The sequence below is a fragment of the Phyllobates terribilis genome, unplaced genomic scaffold (genome assembly GCF_046119375.1).
Source record: "Phyllobates terribilis strain yellow unplaced genomic scaffold, ASM4611937v1 Scaffold_10__3_contigs__length_209671492, whole genome shotgun sequence".
Taxonomy (NCBI): Eukaryota; Metazoa; Chordata; class Amphibia; order Anura; family Dendrobatidae; genus Phyllobates; species Phyllobates terribilis.
In genome coordinates, this window is record NW_027362770.1 from 96,002,444 (window position 1) to 96,016,359 (window position 13,916).

Genomic DNA, 13,916 nt, shown 5'->3' on the forward strand with positions numbered 1-13,916 from the left:
CACATGTGGCTCTGCTCCGTACACCTCGTACACGCGCGGCCCTGCTCCATACACCTCGTACATGCGCGGCTCCGCTCCGTACACCTCATATACGCACGGCTCCGCTCCGTACACCTCGTACACGTGTGGCTCTGCTCCGTACACCTCGTACACGTGTGGCTCCGCTCCGTACACCTCGTACACGTGCGGCTCCGCTCCGTACACCTCGTACACGTGCGGCTCCGCTCCGTACACCTCGTACACGTGCGGCTCCGCTCCGTACACCTCGTACATGTGCGGCTCCGCTCCGTACACCTCATACACGCGCGGCTCCGCTCCGTACACGCGTGGCTCCGCTCCGTACACCTCGTACACGCGCGGCTCCGCTCCGTACACCTCGTACACGCGTGGCTCCGCTCCGTACACCTCGTACACGCGCGGCTCCGCTCCGTACACCTCGTATACGCGCGGCTCCGCTCCGTACGCCTCGTACACGTGTGGCTCTGCTCCGTACACCTCGTATACGCGCGGCTCCGCTCCGTACACCTCGTATACGCGCGGCTCCGCTCCGTACGCCTCGTACACGTGTGGCTCTGCTCCGTACACCTCGTACACGTGTGGCTCTGCTCCGTACACCTCGTACACGTGTGGCTCCGCTCCGTACACCTCGTACATACGACTCCGCTCCGTACACCTCGTATACATGCGGCTCCGCTCCATACACCTCATATGTGCGTAGCTCCGCTCCGTACACCTCGTACACACTCGGCTCTGCTACATTCACACTGTAAATCCCTCCTGACCCCACACATAAACTTTAGCTCATCCAGCACCATGACAACCAGCACAGCAGAGTCCTGCATCCACTGAGGCCCCTGATCATGTGACCCCTGACTCCTCCCCTCCGGTGACCTCATCACAGGTCCTGTGCGCACAGAGCAGCCATATATGTGGTGGCGGCTCTGCAGGTGGAGGTATGTGGAGACCCCATTACTGGGCGCAGGGGACATTAACCCCTTCAGCACTGAGACTCTTTTGGGGTCTTGTGTTGCCACTTTATAAGAATCATACCATTTTTGTTCGGTTTCCTGTAATAGATACATACGACCCAACTCTGGAAGACAGGAAGTGAGGAAATGTATTGTTCCCATAGTACAGGGCCACACAGTGTAATGCCCCCATGATGCCCCTTATGCAGTATGTATGATGCCCCCACACAGTATGATGCCCCTTATGCAGTATGTATGATGCCCCCACACAGTGCAATGTTCCCACAGTACCGTCTGAGGTCCTGCAGTTGGAATAATCCCTCTGGAAAATGGTTTTACCATTGCCTGCTCCCTTACATGTATACCCTCGAGCATGTATACTTGTATGTAGGGGAGCAGGCCTTACTAGATATGGAGACTTTGTACAGTAATATACCGCATGAGGATGGCATCAGACTAGTAAGATATTTCTTGAAATCGAGCTCAATATAGTAACATAGGTTGAATAAACCGTTGGTCCATCAAGTTCAACCTTCCTTCCCCAATTGTATTCCCTACACTACTACACTAACACTACACTAACTTCCTAACTAACTGGGAATAGGACTTACAAATGTATTATTACAATTTTTATTATTGGTGCCGCACACATTATAATGAGTGCAATCTGGTCGTGGGCCCCGAGCGGCAGCCAAGATTGCCCTCATTATAATCTGGTTCCGTCCCATTCTACCATTAACCTACAAACACTAATAAACTATTAAAGTGGGATAGCCAGCACCCCATCCCCCTAAACAAAGGAATAACCAAGGGACAATTTTTACGTTTGAAAAGAAAATGTTCTAATGTCACAGATTTTAATATACAGGCAATAGCCATGAGCACCAGATTCATGGAAGAAAGGGTACTCATAGTAACGTAGGTTGAATAAAGACCTAGGTCCATCAAGTTCAATATTCCTCCCCCTATTGTACCCTCTACACTAACACTACACTAACTTGCTAACTAATTGGGACTAGGCCTCACAATATGTATTATTATTGTTACTATTTTTATTATTGCTGCATATTGCAATTAAAATGAACCCGTTTATAATTTAATTTTTAGATTAATTTTATACTTTGTATTACTCTTGTGATTCTAATAATGGTATTACTAAAATCCCTATGCCTAAATCTGTTGATCTAGAAGAAGGCAAAAACCCCAGGAGTGTTGCAGACATAATCACTTCATGGAGAATCTTCTAAAATTTACTCTTACTCATAATTTTTTTATTTACAGGAAGTACTTCCTCCAGCTCAGGGGTACTGTGATGGGGAGCCCTTTTGCCCCCTCGTATGGTCACTTATTCCTCGGCTGGTGAAAGGAAACCATAATATCAGGGATGATCATAAGTGGTTGCATCCATACAGGGGTGGATTAAGAGTAGCAAGGGCCCCGGGCAGTTTAGAAGGCGTTGGTCCCCCCCACCACCACTTACACACACCTAATGTATCACGTGACATGTCACACGATCCCCCTTTGATAGATCATGTGATAGTTCATCTGAAATTAATTCTGCACAGTATTAATATATTAATTATAATTTTTTTTTTTTTCATTAATTGTATGGCTTAATATTGAGCACAATTAAGTATTCTAACATCCCCCTATATATAATATGAGACCCTACATACAATATGAGCTGCCATATAATCCTCCTATACATGGCGGGAGGCCGCACGGCGCCATCTATACACGACGGGAGGCTGCATGGCGCCATCTATACACGACGGGAGGCTGCATGGCTTCATCTATACACGGTGGGAGGCTGCACGGTGCCATCTATACACGGCGGGAGACCGCACGGCGCCTTCTATACACGGCAGGAGGCCGCACGGTGCCTTCCAGATACAGCGGGAGGCTGAAAGCAGTCACACACACACACAAACATATACAGACATATACAAAGACATATACATACACGCATAAACACATTTGAAACACAAAAATACATATAAACAGACATCACACAATGATATCTGCACACACAGACTCACTGTGACAGACACACACACATCACTTACCTTGCCCCGGCTCAGCTCCAGTCGTCCACCTCCTCTCTGGTGGTAAGTAGCAGTGCAGGGCGCACACTGTATGACGTCATGCTAGCAGACGCGGCTGCGTACAGCACACAAGTAAGTTTACAGGTGCAGTGCTGGTACGGCCGAAGAAGAAGCAACGGCCCTGCATAGCTGCTGGGGGAGCAGTCTGGGGGCCCCCCGCCTCTGCCTGCTGGGATATGTGCGCTGCACACATTATAATGAGTGCAATCTGGACGTGGGCCCCGGGCGGTAGCCCAGATTCCCCTCATTATAGTCCAGTCCCATCCCATTCTACCATTAACCTACAAACACTAATAAACTATTAAAGTGGGATAGCCACCACCCCATCCCCCTAAAGAAAGGAATACCCAAGGGACAATTTTTACGGTTGAGAAGAAACTGTTCTAATGTCACAGATTTTAATATACAGGCAATAGACATGAACACCAGATTCATGGAAGAAGGGTAACCATAGTAACGTAGGTTGAATAAAGACCTAGGTCCATCAAGTTCAACCTTCCTCCCCCTATTGTACCCTCTACACTAACACTACACTAACTTGCTAACTAACTGGGACTATGCCTCACAATATGTATTATTATTATTATTACTATTTTTATTATACTATTGTAATTATAAATGTACCTGTTTATAATTACATTTTTTTAATTAGTTTTATATTTTGTATTACTCTTGTGATTCTAATTATGGTATTACTAAAATCCCTATGCCTAAATCTGTTGCCGAGGAAGGCAAAAACCCCAGGACACCTTCAGCCAACTTGTGTCACGGGAAAAATTCCTTCTGGACTCCGAGAGAGGGCGATCAGTCCTAGAACCCTGGATCAAACCTAATTATGTTATTACTAGTTATATATTTAATATTACACTACATATTGTACAACTTCCATTATTATTTTAATTTGTTTTTATTTTTATTAATGTAACTATTTGATATCATTACTATTATTAACAGCCTCCTATCTTATTACAGTATTCTAACTTTCCTATCACTGCTAATACTAACCTATAAAAACCTAAATAAATGAACTGGAATATAAATTGGTGTGCATGCAGCATGTAAGAGCATGTTCACATATGGCCACTAAACAGAAAAAAAACAAAGACAGAAATATAATATGCAAATACCCCACAATAAATAAATAAACTGCAATAGTGCATGAAAATAATAGAGGGTACTTAGTAGTGATGAGCAAGCACTAAAATGCTTGGGTACTCGTTGCTGGGATCGAGCAAATTGGAATGCTCAAGTGCTTTGTCCGTTTAACGAGCCCAATGTAAGTCTGTGGGAAACTCGAGCATTTTTCTGAGCCCCCGCTTCCCCCACAGCGGTCTGCAGAGGGCTTAAAAATTGCCCAAATTGATGGGAACAGTGCTTAAATGACATGGGAACAGCATGGGGAAGACCCCTGGAAGCATTTCTGACCCCAAGGTCACTGCTGTCAACAATGTTGTCAGAGGTATTATGCCACTTTTACGGACTCACAATAAAACATACAAAACCAAAATGGATTTTCCTAGGAAATATGTTAAGGAACATCCTTTCAAGGGTAATCACTTGTATATAAGGCAAAATAAATAACCAAAAACAAAAATGCTCCTCCACACCTTGGGCTATGTTCACACGTAGCTTTTTTGATGCATTTTTTTTTCACTGTTGCATTGCTTTCAACCATGACAAATGCATTCACTGGGAAATGTCATTTTAACATTTTTCAACCTTATCTGGCCATGTAGTGTGTGAAACATCATCAGACACATCCTGTTTCATTTATGAAGGAGGGATTGTGAAAGTCACAAACACTATTTTTACAGCCTTACTATTCTTAAAGGGCCAGCAGTCGGCTATGCTTTGTTGTTCCCATTATTAAAGAGTGGGTCTCCTACACTGTTATTGCGTATGCAGTGACTGCAAGGACTGCAAAAAAAATTTGGACGCAACCCAATACCCCTTTGAAGAGACATAGAGGAGGGTCTCAGTAAAAAAATGTTCCCATTATAAAAGAGTGGGACTCCTATAGTGGAAATGCCCATGCTGTGACTGTAAGGGCTGCCAAAATTTTGGGGAAAAAACCCACTAACAATTTAAAGACACATAGAGCTGGGCCACAGTGATGATATGTTCCCATTAGAAAGGAAAGCCTATGCAGTGAGTCCAATGGCTGCCAAAATTTAGGAAAAATCCCACTAATAATTTAAACACACATAGAGCTGGGCCACAGTAACGACATGTTTCCACTAGAAAGGAGAGGGTCTGCTATCCAGTTATAGGGTATGCAGTGAGTCCAACGGCTGCCAAAAATTTGGAGGAACTCCAATGCCTCTTGCGAGAGACGTAGATGTGGTGATATGGAGGAGAATGAGGAGGACAAGAGCAAATAGACAAAATCAGTAAGCGTATACCCATGTCTGGGTGTGAAGACAGCGGTTCATGGGAATAGAGTCCCCAAAAAAACCCCTATATTTGAGTTTACATCGGTGGTGTTGAGAAGTCTGGCCCAATCCAGCTCTTGTTCATTTTTATAAGAGTCAGCCTGTCAGCATTTTCAGTTGACAGGCGGATGCTCCTATCGGTTATAATTCCACCGGTGGTACTAAATACCCGCTCTGACAAAACGCTAGCGGCAGGGCAGGCCAGGCATAGAGAGCCAGTTCATGCCACGTGTCCAGCTTGGATACCCAATAATTATAAGGCACAGAGGAATCACGGAGGATGTTGGTACGGTCGGCAAGGTACTCCCTCACCATCTTCCGAAATGTTTCCCTCCTTGGGAGAGTACCCCGTGCCTCAGCTTCTGTCCCAGAACTTTGACAGTGTTCCCCTGCCTCTGCTGGATTGCATTTGTGTCTCTCTCGCCTGTACTCCTTGGTTGTCCAACGAATTGTGACCTCTGCCGCCAGCGTTTTCAGATGGGAATTTTTTAAATAATTCCGCAACAAGGGCCTTCTCCTTCTGCCCCATTTTATTAGGCCTGTCCTGCGCAGGAATAAGAGTCAGAAAGTTCTCCTTGTAGCATGGGTCTAGAAGTGTCACCAACCAGTAATGACTTACCCAAAATTTGGACAACACGAGGATCACAGGAAAGTCAGCGTAGCATAAACTCAGCCATGTGTGCCAGACTGCAAAAAGGCAAAACTTCCGTGTCCTCACCAAGAGGCGACTGAACATGCTCTCCTCCTCATCTTCCTCCTCCTCCCTGTCCTCAGGCCATCCACGCTGAACAGATGGTATGACAGTTGTGCAGGTAGTACTGTCTATAGCGTAGGAAATTATCTCCTGTTCTTCCTCCTCCTCTTCCTCATTGTCACCCAATCCACATTGGGATGAGATGAGGCTGGGCTGTGTGGAATCACCCTGTATGGTTCTTTGCTCGGTCACATCGAGCTCCGCCTGCAATGCATCCTCTTTAATTGAGAGCAGAGAGCGTTTCAGAAGACAGAGAAGCAGGATGGTGACGCTAATTATGGCGTCATCGCCGCTTACCATCTGGAGTCCTCAAAGTTTTGGAGGATGGTACATATGTCTGACATCCATGTCCACTTCTGAGGTCTTGTGTGGAGTCTGACCTGAATACTGATGGCCTTGTTGATGCTGGTAGTCAACAACTGCCCTCTTCTGCTCACAAATCTTTCCCAACATCTGCAATGTAGAGTTCCAACGCGTGGGGACATTGCAGATCAGTCGGTGAGCTGGAAGCTGCAAACGCTGCTGGTTCACAGCAAGGACGGCGGAAGCTGTAGCTGACTATCTAAAATGGGCACACAGGTGGCGTACTTTAACAAGCAGATCCAGGTAGGTTTTGAGAAACCGCTGAACCACGAGGTTAACCCCTTACTTACCGGGGACGTATTAGTACGCATATTTGCGTACTGCCCGTTCAGTGAGGGCTGCTGCGCTGAGCCCTCACTGAACGGAGCACATGTCAGCTGATTCTTACAGCTGACATGTGCCCGCAATAAGCCCCGCCCACCGGCGACCCCGTCACGTGATCGCGGGTCGCCGATGGGCGTGCATGACAACCCAGGGTCTGCAGCAGACGCCTGTGGTTGTCATGATCTTGTCGCTATGAGCGCCACCTAGTGGTCGGCGCTCATAGCACAGGACCATTTCTGCTGCATGCAGGGGACCTGCTCGTCCCCTGTATGTAGCAGAGGCGATCGGATAGTTGCTGCTTCTAGTCTCCTATGGAGACTATACAAGCATGCAAAAAGTAAAAAAAAAAAGTTTTTAAAAATATAAAAAAAAATAAAAAAATATAAAAGTTTAAATCACCCCCCTTTCGCCCCATTCAAAATAAAATATATAAAAAAAAACCCCACATACACATATTTGGTATCGCTGCGTTCAGAAGCGCCCGATCTATCAATATAAAAAAAGAATTAATCCGATCGGTAAACGGCGTAACGAGAAAAAAATTCTAAACGCCAGAATTACGTTTTTTGGTCGCCGCAAAATTGCAATAAAATGCAATAACGGGCGATCAAAACATCAGATCTACCCCAAATGTTATCAATAAAAACGTCAGCCCGGCACGCAAAAAATAAGCCATTAACCAGCCCCAGATCACGAAAAATGGAGACGCTACGGGTCTTAGAAAATGACGCTATTTTTTTTTTTTTTTTTATACCAAATTTTGGAATTTTTTTTCACCACTTAAATATAAAAGAACCTATACATGTTTGGTGTCTATGAACTCGTAATGACCTGTAGAATGAGAAGGGCAGGTCAGTTTTAGCATTCAGTGAACGTGGTAAAAAAAATAAATAAAAAACAACTGTGGTATTGCACTTTTTTTGCAATTTTACCGCACTTGGAATTTTTTTCCCGTTTTCCCGTACAGGATATGGTAAAACTAGTAATGGCGTTGAAAAGTACAACTCGTCCCGCAAAAAATAAGCCCTCACATGGCCATATTGACCAAAAAATAAAAACGCTATGGCTCTGGGAACAAGGGGAGCAAAAACGAAAATGCAAAAACGAAAAATGCTCCGGGGCTTAAGGGGTTAAGCACATGGGCCAGGCATGGTACGTGTGTGAGCTCACCTCGCCTCAGCCACCACCAGGTTCCGGCCATTGTGACACACGACTTTACCTGGCTGTAGGGTCAGCGGTGTCAGCCACAGATCTGCCTGACTGCCTTCAGATCTGTCCACAACTCTTCAGCGTTGTGCGGTTTGTCACCTAAGCATATTAGCTTCAGCACAGCCTGTTGCCGCTTGCCCGAGGCAGTGCTGCAGTGCTTCCAGCTTGCGAATGATGTGGTCATTTCGGAGATGAAGGTTGAAGAGGAGGAAGTGCAGGAGCTGTAGAATGTGGAGGCAACCCTGATTGACCCAGGGCCCACAATCCTCGGTGTTGGGACGACATGTTCCGTTCCAAGGTCCAACTGGGTCCTGGCTTCCACTGTATTAACCCGGTGTGCCGTCAGCGAGATGAGGAACGCTTTCCTGCCTTGTGTTTGCGGCCACTACACTGCTTCTTCCTGCCTGTTTTGGGGCTACACCTCCCTCCCCCTGTGTGCTGCTGTCGTCGCTCTGTATGTCCCCCTGCCAGGTTGGGTCAGTTACTATATCATCCACCACCTTGTCTTCCACTTCCGTACCATGGTCCTCCGGATTTTCTGGCAATAGTGTCTCATCATCATCATCATCCTCCACCTCTTGCGACAGTAATTGCACTTTACCACCGTGTGACTGTGGCTGCTCCAATATTTGGGCATCGCTACACGCGTTCTCCTCTTGACTCGCTTGAAGCTGGCCGAGCTAGAGGCCCAAATCTATTAATGAAAAAGTGAACAGCTCTTCAGAGTGTCCAAGTGTGGGATCAGTTGAGGAATATGCGGTCCAGACTCACGGTTACTGAGACTTCACCGTGTGGAAGACGGTGGTGGTGGCAAAGTGCCTGGAACCATTATCTGCTACCAACCAACAACCTTTTGACACTGCTCTGGGTTCAATGGTGGTGTACTGGGGTCCCCTAGTAATTGGGACAGGAAGGTCGAGCGACAAGATAAGGGTGTTTGTTGTGCCACAATTTCAGCTTGGCCACGTCCTCTGCCTTGGCCTCTGCATGCACCATCACATCACGTCCACTTCCCCGTCCCTTGCCACGCATCTTGCCCATTTTAAATGGAGGACAATATTTTCCACGTTCACGAGATATGGCTGACTTTGGAATGCAGTTATATGTGATACTTCTTACAGAGAACCACGGTTTTAAATTGCTGGCCTGTAATTTACTAATACTATTCTACACAGAGACCTAGTGTGAATAGCTTGACCGACACACTGCAACGAAATGAAAATGGAAGAAATGGCTGATTTTGGAACACTCTTATAGGTGATTTGTTTGACAGAGAACCACAGTTTTAAATAGCAGGCCTGTAATTTACTAATACTATTCTGCACAGACACCTAGTGTGAATAGCTTGACCGACACACTGCAACAGAATGGAAAAGGAGTGAATCCAAAAATAACAAATACTAGTGACTAAGTGTCCCTCAATATCTGTAAAACCTACAACTATGACACATGGTCAGACGTAAAAGCTCATTTATTAATAAATGAGCTTTTACGTCTGACCATGTGTCATAGTTGTAGGTTTTACAGAATGGAAAAGGAGGCCAATATTTTCCACGTTTAGTCCAAATTTCTGGATTTTTATCTCTGAAATATGGAACAGATCTGTCTGTATTCTGCAGTGCTAACAAGCAAATGGAGCAGAAAAATGGTGTGCTCTGGATTGCTTTTTAAGCAAATAACCAGGATTAAGATAAAAAAATTTCCCTGGCCCCTGATTTCTGGGGCTATCTCTACAAATATCTGTAATTATTTCAGCAGCAGACAGGACATTCAATGGACCCTCTTGTGCTATATGCACTGCAGTCTGCCACATACACTGCCTAGCTGCCTAACTCCTGCTATCACCACTGAATACATGCAGCTGGATTAGTCTTCAGAAGGACTATTAGTTCAAATGGATATAGATATATGTTGTGGAATACCTATCTACTATATAATTGTCTTATCCCGTCTGTCTGTCTGTCCTGGAAATCCCGCGTCGCTCATTGGTCCGGCAGCGGCCAATCAGCGCCGCGGGATTTCTGAAAAAAGATGGCGGCCGTTAGCGGCTCATCTGCGGGACGGAGCTCAGCGGCGATGCAGCCGGGAGTAGACCGGCGCGAGGCGCTCATCTGCCGGCCGGTACCAGCAGAAGGACCTCGACCGCTGGACCCATCTGCGGGACGGAGATGCAGCCGGGAGATGAGCGGCGCGAGGCGCTCATCTCCCGGCCGGTACCAGCAGAAGGACCTCGACCGCCGGACCCTTCTGCGGGACGGAGATGCAGCCGGGAGATGAGCGGCATGAGGCGCTCATCTCCCGGCCGGTACCAGCGGAAGGACCGCCGGGGTCAGGCTACTTCTGCTGCGAGCGCCCGCTCATGTCCCGGGTTCTCGCAGCGGAAGTATCCGCACAGGCAGCGCCGCTGACATCCATGCGGAAGGGAGGACCGGGGAGCGGCGCTGACATCCATGCGGCTAGGGTGTGAAGGGAGGACCGGGGAGCGGCGCTGACATTCAATTGGTCGCGGCTGCTATTTAAATGTGCCGCACAAATCGGTGATTGGACGCTCCCCGGTCCTCACCAATACGATACGCTGATAGGTCGCGCCCTCCTGACGCGACCAATCAGAGATTTTAACGCTGAATTCAAACACACTGTCCACTCCTTAATAGCACTGCGCGCGAGATTTTAAAACCCCCTTCTATGATTGGTCGCGGACGCCGCCCGAGACCAATCACAGATTTCCGCGCCAAATTTAAACACGCTCTCCGGCCAATTACCGCAACATTTCAAATATCTACGCCACCTTCGGGAGATAGCACGGCTAACTCCACCCATGTGGTCATGTGACTCACAAAATGCTCATAACGTACTGAGCAGGTTTTCTCAGTCAGACTGTGCGAGGGACTTCAGTCAGACTGTGCGAGGGACTTCAGTCAGACTGTGCGAGGGACTTCAGTCAGACTGTGCGAGGGACTTCAGTCAGACTGTGCGAGGGACTTCAGTCAGACTGTGCGAGGGACTTCAGTGACGCTGTGCGAGGGACTTCAGTGACGCTGTGCGAGGGACTTCAGTGACGCTGTGCGAGGGACTTCAGTGACGCTGTGCGAGGGACTTCTGTGACGCTGTGCGAGGGACTTCTGTCACACTGTGCGAGGGACTTCTGTCACACTGTGCGAGGGACTTCTGTCACACTGTGCGAGGGACTTCTGTCACACGGTGCGAGGGACTTCTGTCACACGGTGCGAGGGACTTCTGTCACACGGTGCGAGGGACTTCTGTCACACGGTGCGAGGGACTTCACTCACACTGTGCGAGGGACTTCACTCACACTGTGCGAGGGACTTCACTCACACTGTGCGAGGGACTTCACTCACACTGTGCGAGGGACTTCACTCACACTGTGCGAGGGACTTCTGTCAGGTTTACTGAACACGTTCTGCCAGTGACAGCACGCTGAAGAGATACTTCTTTATGTTTCCTGTTTTATAATGGGTCGTAAGCGAAAATACGCCACGGAGGAAGACCGAAAAGCAGCAGAAGCAGCAAGATAACGACAACGTCGAGAGCAGCAGACAGCACAACATACTGCCGCCAGACAAGCCCAGGATGCAGAAGCTCACAAAAAACGCCGGGAACAGGAGACACCGCAACACACTGCCGCCAGACAAGCCCAGGATGCGGAATCTCACCAAAAACGCCGGGAACAGGAGACACCGCAACACACTGCTGCCAGACAAGCCCAGGATGCGGAAGCTCAACAAAAACGCCGGGAACCGGAGACACCGCAACAAACTGCCGCAAGACATGCCCAGGATGCGGAAGCTCAACAAAAACGCCGGGAACAGGAGACACCGCAACACACTGCCGCCAGACAAGCCCAGGATGCGGAAGCTCACCAAAAACGCCGGGAACAGGAGACACCGCAACACAGCGCCGCCAGACAAGCCCAGGATGCGGAATCTCACCAAAAACGCCAGAAACTGGAGACACCACAACACACTGCCGCCAGACAAGCCCACGATGCAGAATCTCAACAAAAACGCCGGGAACAGGAGACACCACAACACACTGCCAGCAGACAAGCCCAGGATGCGGAAGCTCACAGAAAAATTCGGAAGCAGGAGACACCACGACACACTGCCGCCAGACAAGCACAGGATGCGGAAGCTCACAGAAAAATTCGGCAACAGGAGACACCACGACACACTGCCGGCAGACAAGCCCAGGATGCGGAAGCTCACAGAAAACTTCGGGACCAGGTGACACCACAACACACTGCCGGCAGACAAGCCCAGGATGCGGAATCTCACAGAAAACGTCGGGAACAGGAGACACCACAACACACTGTCGCCAGACAAGCCCAGGATGCCGAATGTCACAGACAACGTCGGGAACAAGAGACACCACAACACACTGCCGCCAGACAAGCCCAGGATGCGGAATCTCACAGACAACGTCGGAAACAGGAGACACCACAAGACACTGCCGCCAGACAAGCACAGGATGCGGAATCTCACAGACAATGAAATCTCCGTTTCCAGAATCAAACAAGACACATTTGCAGGAAAACAGTTGAACAGTGCAAATCTTTTGATACTTGATGAGTGCACCATGGCGCCCAAATATGCTTTGAGCTTAATTGACAGACTTCTGCATGAAGTTATGACTACAAATATTGCTGAAAAAATGAAATTCCTTTTGGAGGTAAAGTTTTTGTCCTTGGCGGAGATTTTAGGCAATGCCTTCCAGTTGTACCGAATGGAATAAGAACAAATATTATCGAGTCAACCTTAAAAATGTCAGACCTTTGGAAAGAGTTTAATAAACTACAACTAATTAACAACATGCGATCTTCTGACCCAGAGTACAGCAACTGGCTTCTTAAACTTGGTAATGGTGAACTTAGCAATGAATATAACCTTGGAGAAGACATTATTGAAATACCAGAAGACATGTTGTGCACTGACTGCATCGTAAGTGATGTTTTTGGACAACGCGTTGAAATAGATGTGAACGACCAAAGCAGTGTTGAGAGGGCCTCTTCCTATGCAATTCTCTGTCCCAAGAACGATGACGTAGCTCTGCTAAATTCCCGTGTGATGGATAGAATGCCTGGAGAGTATAAATTATACAAAAGTGATGATTCGGTGGATGTCGACAATGAAGATGAACGAGAGCATTATCCAATTGAATCTTTAAATAGTGTTATTCCATCAGGAATGCCATCCCACAGACTACAACTTAAAGTTGGAGCAATCGTAATGTTGCTTCGGAATCTAAATACAAGAAATGGTCTATGTAATGGAACTCGCCTTATTGTTACTGGACTCCATTCCCACATAATTCAAGCAACAGTGATCACTGGATCTGCAAAAGGAGACGAAGCGTTCATTCCACGCATTGATTTATGTCCTTCAGACACCGGTCTTCCATTTAGGCTTCGACGTCGACAGTTTCCAGTAAAACCAGCATTTGCCATGACAATAAACAAGTCTCAAGGTCAAACTCTACAACGTGTTGGCATATATTTACCGGAGCCCGTTTTTGGTCATGGACAACTCTATGTTGCATTTTCAAGAGTTAAAATGAGATCCAATGTCAAGGTGCAAGTTTTGGATACCAATTTACAAGGAAAGTTGCTTACAGATAGTCCAAAAGTATTCACCAAAAATGTTGTGTACAAAAATATTTTAGGTTGGTATTGTTAAGAAATATATTCTAGGGTCGTACTTCTTTTGTCCAATGATTTATTGTAAAATATTGTTACATATTCATG

General features: G+C 47.2%; 1 protein-coding gene across 1 annotated transcript in view; it reads left to right on the forward strand.

The window, feature by feature from the left end:
• The first annotated feature begins 867 nt into the window (after positions 1-867).
• LOC141164424 (uncharacterized) overlaps positions 868-13,916 on the forward strand; it is a 57,678-nt gene continuing 44,629 nt past the window's right edge. The window contains exon 1 of the mRNA XM_073649630.1: positions 868-953. The gene's annotated coding sequence lies outside the window, so the exon portion shown is untranslated. The remainder of the gene's footprint in view (positions 954-13,916) is intronic.